Source organism: Panthera onca, chromosome B4, assembly GCF_046562875.1.
Source record: "Panthera onca isolate mPanOnc1 chromosome B4, mPanOnc1 haplotype 2, whole genome shotgun sequence".
Lineage (NCBI taxonomy): Eukaryota > Metazoa > Chordata > Mammalia > Carnivora > Felidae > Panthera > Panthera onca.
In genome coordinates this window covers 76,263,987-76,270,492 of record NC_138345.1, presented here as the reverse complement: position 1 = coordinate 76,270,492, position 6,506 = coordinate 76,263,987, and positions in this window count along the sequence as shown.

Below are 6,506 nucleotides of genomic sequence, written 5' to 3'. Positions count from 1 at the left end.
TTTTAAGAATAGTCCCCCCGATGGGATGTAGTAGGAAGAGTACATCCTCATCTAGGTAGTTTTCCTGCTCAAAACCAAATCTGAATCTGATTAAGACTCTAGAGCTAACCAACAATTCATATAGAATACAAAGTTCAAGAAACTTACTAAATGATTTCTACAATTCAGAATATCGGAAACTCTATAGGAGAATATATCTAATTTCTTCAACAAATAAGCTGTTAGGCTAAAGAAACAAAACCAAAAACATGCACACAAAAGAGGGAGTCACTATAGATTGAAAGTCATATCAATCAAATGCCAGGTGTGGACCAACTGTAAAAATAGATATATTTATGAAACAATCAGGAAAATCTTATCACTTACTGAATACATTTGATATTAAGAAATTATTACCTTTTCCTTTTTTAAATATTTTTAATGTTTATTTATTTTTGAGAGAGAGATAGAGTCAAGCAGGGGAGGGGCAGAGAGAGATGGAGATATAGAATCGAAAGCAGGCGCCAGGCTCTGAGCTGTCAGCACAGAGCCCGATGCAGGGCTTGAACCCATGAACCGTGAGATCATGACCGGAGCCAAAGTCAGACACTTAACCGACTGAGCCCCCCAGACGCCCCAAGAAATTATTATTAAATTGTTGTAGGTAATATGTGGCTGTATTAAAAAAAAAAGTCCTTACCTTTAGAAAGATCTGTGTATTTACAGGTAAAATATGACATCTAGGATTTGCTTCAAGACTTAGAGTGGAGGCACAGTGGGTAGAGGTATGCAAGAAAGAAGATTGGCTCTCTGTTAGTAATTGTTGGAGCTGGGTAGCAGGTTCATGGAGATTATTATACCATTCTCTCTACTTCCACATATGTATGAAATTTTCCATTCAAAAAAATGAGTGGGGCACTAGGAAGCTGATCATAAACTCTGAGCTGGAGAGGGGCTTGTCTCTATGGGCTTCACTGGCTGGTGTTCTGGCTGGGCCATTTCCCTAGAGAACTCCTCCAAGAAGCCTCTTCAACCCTCCCAGTCAAAGGGTACAATCCTGGATGTCAGTTATCTAGAAAGTGATAGGTCAGGAAATCTGAGGTTTTCAACATTCAATGTATACATGTTTACTTAAGCTTGCCATAGGCTTATCCTTGCCACCAGTGGGCTGGCGTTCCCTAGACCAGAGATCCTCTATTTTACCTTTTCCGCTTTCTTCTGGGATTCGTGAGAAGCAGTCAGATGCCTGCATTGGGTGGTTATGAGAGTGGGGGTATAACTGCTTCTTACATCGATTCTCTAGTAATTCCTCTTATTTAAAAAAAAAACTTTTTATTTTGAAATAATTATATGTGCACGGAAAGTCCATAGATGGTTCAGTGAGGTCCCATATTTCCCTTAAAAGAAACCCTGTATCCATTAACAGTCAGTCCTTACTCTTCCTTTCCACACATCACTGCCCCATTCCTAAGTAACCATTAACTATTTTCTGATTCTAGAATTTTGCCTATTCTGGACATTTTATATATGGTATCATATAATATGTGGTCTTTTGCAACTGGCTTCTTTCACTTAGCATAGTTTCGAAGGTCATCCATATTTTATTAGTACTTCATCTTTTTTATTGCCAAATAATATAAATATACCACATTATAACATATTGTATTTAGCCATTCATCAGTTGAAGGACATAGGGGTTGTTTCTACTTTGGGGCTACTATTAATAATGCAGCTGAACATTTGTGTATAAACTTTGGTGTAGACACGTATTTTCATTTACCTTGGATATACACTAGGAGTGTAATTTCTGGGTCATAGCATACTCTACATCTAACTTTTTGAGGAACAGCCAACTATTCTCCATATACAATGTACCATTTTAGATTCTCACCAGCAATGTCTGAAGGTTCTAATTTCTCCACATTCTCATCAATATTTGTTATTATTATCTGCCTTTTTCATTTAATTTTTTTAATTTTTTAATGTTTATTTATTTTCGAGAGAGAGAGAAAACGAGAGAGCGGGGGAAGAACAGAGAGAGAGAGAGACAGACGGAATCCAAAGCAGGCTCCAGGCTCTAAGCTGTCAGCACAGAGCCCTACACGGGGTTCAAACTCACAGACTACGAGATCATGACCTGAGCTGAAGTCAGATGCTTAACTGACTGAGCCACCCAGGCACCCCTGTCTTTTTCATTTTAAACATTCTAGTGGGTGTATGCTTAGGAGTTTTTGTTGTTTGTTTGTTTTGTTTGTTGTTTTTTATCTTTATTTAATTTTTAAAGATATGTTTTTTTTTATTTTTAAGCAATCTCTACACCAAACTTGGGGCTCAAACTGACAACCCCAAGATCAAGAGTTGCATGTTCTACCTACTGAGTCAGTCAGGTACTTTTGTTTGTTGTTTTTTAAAAGGAATCTGACAAACTATTTTGGCTACGCCATTTGTCATTCTCAACAACAACATATGAGAATCCAAAATTTCTCTGCATTCAAGCATTTGAAGATGTCAGTGTGTTTTTTTATTCTCATTGTTCTAATAGGTGTATATGTATCGTGGTCTTAGTTTGCATTTCCCTAGAGGCTAGTAATGCTTAACATCTTTTCATGTGTTTATTTGCCACTGGTATATCCTCTTCAGTGAAATGTTTCCAGATCTTTTACATATTTTCTAGTTAGATTGTTTGGGTTTTTTTTTTTTTTTTACCATAGGATTCTAAGAGGTCTTTACATATTTTATTTTTTTTAATGTTTATTTATATTTGAGAGAGAGAGCATGGGCAGGGGACGAGTAGAGAGAGAGGGAGACAGAGGATCTGAAGCAGGCTCCTTGCTGTCAGTGCAGAGCCTGATGAGGGGCTCAAATCCACCAACTATGAGATCATGACCTTAGCCGATTGGATGCTTGACGGATTGAGCCACACAGGGACCCACAGAGTTGTTTACATCTTTCCGATACAAATCTTCTGTTAGATGTGTAGTTTACTAGTGTCTTTTCCCTATTTGTAGCTTGTCTTTTTACCCTGTTAACCAGCTTTTTCACAAAGTAAAAGTGATTAAGTCCAATTAGCTTTGATTAAATCCAATTCATTGATTTTCTTCTTTTATAGCTCATGCATTTGGTGTCATATATAAGAATTCTTCATCAAGCCCTTGGTCCTAAAGACACTCTCCTATATTTTCTTCAGAAAATTGTATAGTTCTACACATTACATTTAAGTCTATTATCCTTATTAATTTTTGTATGTGGTGTTTAGGTTGGAATTCTTTTTTTCTTTTGTTTTTTGCCTATTGATATCTAATTGTTCGAGCATCATTTATTGAAAGGAATAATTCTTCTGTTTTTGAGACACATCTACTCGCCCTGTATCAGAAGTGTTTTTGCCATCAATTCCTGAAATTTTAGGGGACTCCATAGCATGAATTGTGGTTCTTCCTGACTTTCTTTTCCTAATGCCTTAGGAGTGAGCTCTCCCGGTTAGCTCAATCGGTTACATTTGCGATCCACTTTCCAGTGTCCCACATTTTGTTGCTATTGTGCTTTCTCCAATTTTCTTTGTCCTTGAAGGTTTGTGAATTTACTATCATTTTAATGAGGTTTTAGGGGCACCTGGGTGGCTCAGTCGGTTAAACGTCCAACTCTGGCTCAGGTCATGATCTCATTGTTCGTGCGTTGCTGACAGCTCAGAGCCCGGAGCCTGCTTCGGGTTCTTTGTCTCCCTCTCTCTCTGCCCCTCCCCCACTCATGCTCGGTCTCTCTCTCAAAAATAAATAAACATTAACAAACAAAATTTTTTTCGATAGAAATAAATAAATAAACAAACCGATGAGCCAACTAATGTACAAAAACCCAGCAGCAATCTTCTGGTCAGTATTCCACAAATATTCACTCCCTTCCTCCTCACTCATTCTTCCTGGACAGAGATCAGTTGGTTTTATCCCAAATTCACGTTTTCTTTTCTTTTTCTTGGGCACATTGCTATATTCTGCATCTCTCTTGCATCCATGTGGGCCATGGACCTGAGTTCTGGCCAATAGAATGTATGTGGGAGTAAAGAATACCTCTTCTGGATCTGGCTCCTAAATTATCCCTTGAGATTGTCCAGTGTCTCTCCTCAGCTGCCAGATATGGAGGACTCACTGGAGGACTCTGAAGCCCCAGGGAAAGGTGGACCTTCTAGATGGGTCCATGAAGTCTCTGAGAAGCAGAGAGCCCTTCCCTCATTGCCCACTGACCCACAATGGACTGTGACAACAAGGAAGAAATAAACTTATTATGGTACGGCACTGAGATTTGGGGGCTTTTTATTATTGTATTTAGCGTGCCCTGACTAATTTGGCTCCACCTTTGGAGAAACTGCCTTTACCACCTGGATCTCTGTTTCCTTATCTGAAAATGAAGGGTTCAGAATAGGAGTTCTCTTTGTTGCCTTTCAGCTATAACATTCCATTTATAAATTGCATGGTTATAATTTTCAAGTGGTTTAAAATTCTGCAAGGACTAATTATAGAATTTCTCAACTATAATAAAGAGTAAGTTCTCCAGGGATGCCTGGGTGACTCAGTCGGCTGAGTGTCCAACTCAGCTCAGGTCATGATCTCACAGTACATGAGTTCGAGCCCCACACCGTGCTCTCTGCTGTCAGCGTGGAGCCCACTTCGAATCCCCTGTCTCCCTCTTTCTCTACCCCTCCCCTACTCTCTCTCTCTCTCAAAAATAAATAAACATTAAAAAAAAAAAAAAAAAGGATAAGTTCTCCATTTACAGATGCAGTGTGTTCCAAAAGTCCAGGCAAGAGTCCCTTGCTGGGGTATTGTTTCTGTAAGGAAATAGATTCAATATTTAAAAATATACACAGATTCCTACTTAACTCTCAGCTCTGAGGCCCTATGACCCCCAAATGGAGGCAGTGAGTGAGGTGGAACAGCAGGGACTGAGCAGAGCCTCTAGGGCATGATTTGAGAGGGAAAGAATGGGAGGGTAGGATGGGCTAGACCATGGGCCAAGATATCAGCGGCACAAGGTTCCTTGGGAAGCTGTAGAAATCATTATACATGTCAACTGTCCCTTCCTGGGATATTTCCAATTCTGTATATATACCTCTTCGTTTTAGATTTTCTTGGGTACATGTTCCGTGCAGAGCAGAGATTAATTTTCCACGGAGCTAATGAAGCTCAGGTTTTAGGGTCCTCCTCCACATGTAGAACATAGCTAAGGCCCTAGAAATATGTTTACAAGGTCATTTGTTGTTGAATTTTTACCTGCTGCCCAGATGAAGGAAGAGTTCCAGAAGTCTCTTATCCACCCATGTGCTGACTCACATGATGTTATGACCTGTGGATGCAAGGCCAGAGTTCAAATCAATATCTAAACGTGTCCTACATTTAGCACCCGGCACCAGAAGTGTGCAGGAGTAGAGGAAAATAAAGCTTAGAAGATGTATAAAGCCAGAAGCTAGTCTGAAGAAAATTCTTCCGATTGTCAGCTGTGCAAAATATAAGCAGAGGATTCTGTCCATGTTGACATCCAGTCAAAACAAGTTTTGTCCTGTTGGCAATATCCTCAATAACACAGTATATCATTAAGTGTACCATACATTCTTTTCTTTTTTGATGGGAACTGTTCAAAATACAATTTCTCAGAATTCCTAGCTTTACATATTTTTGATGACACAAATGACTAATATCAATGCAGAAAAGGAAAAACTCATAATACACCAATTATAATGAGGTTTTCAAAGGCAAATCAGCTAGTAAATGTAGTCAATTTGAAGAGTATATCTAAGATTAGTCCCTGTACAGGAAAAATTTTTAAAGCTGACAAACACCACAAATATCACAAAAAAAAACTCCCATAATAATTTGATGAATTAAATGCCAGCCACGATTGAATATTACTTTTTTCTTACATTTTTGGGTGCATATGTTTTGGTTGCTTCTTCATATGGCAAGGATTTAATAATATCATTTTTTAGAGAGGACAAGAAACATAATTCAGTCTTTTTTTTTAGCATCACAGATCAAATTTGCCTTATTGTTTGATCATTTAGAAAAGTCTGTTTCGGGAGCGCCTGGGTGGCTCAATCGGGTAAGCTTCCGACTTTGGCTCAGGTCATAATCTCACCGTTCGAGCTCCACGTGGGGCTCTGTGCTGACAGCTCGGAGTCTGGAGCCTGCTTCTGTCTCCCTCTCTCTCTGCCCCTCTCCCTCTTGCAGTCTGTCTCTGTCTCTGTCTGTCTGTCTCTCTCAAATATAAATAAACACTTAAAAATTAAAAAAAAATCTCTTTCCAATTCACAATTTGTTATTGGCAATGTCATGTAAATGTTTGTTATCAAACTGGGGGAAAACCTTAAACAAGTTTCTTTCACGTAGGAACTAAAATTCCAGAGCTTTTAAAAATGTGTAATTTGGTGTGATTTCTCATTGTAAATAAATATTCACTTTTACATCTGTCTTTGTATTTATAATTTTTTTTCTTTAAAGCATCCCCACTCCCACAATTGTGTATGCATTGGGATCCACAAA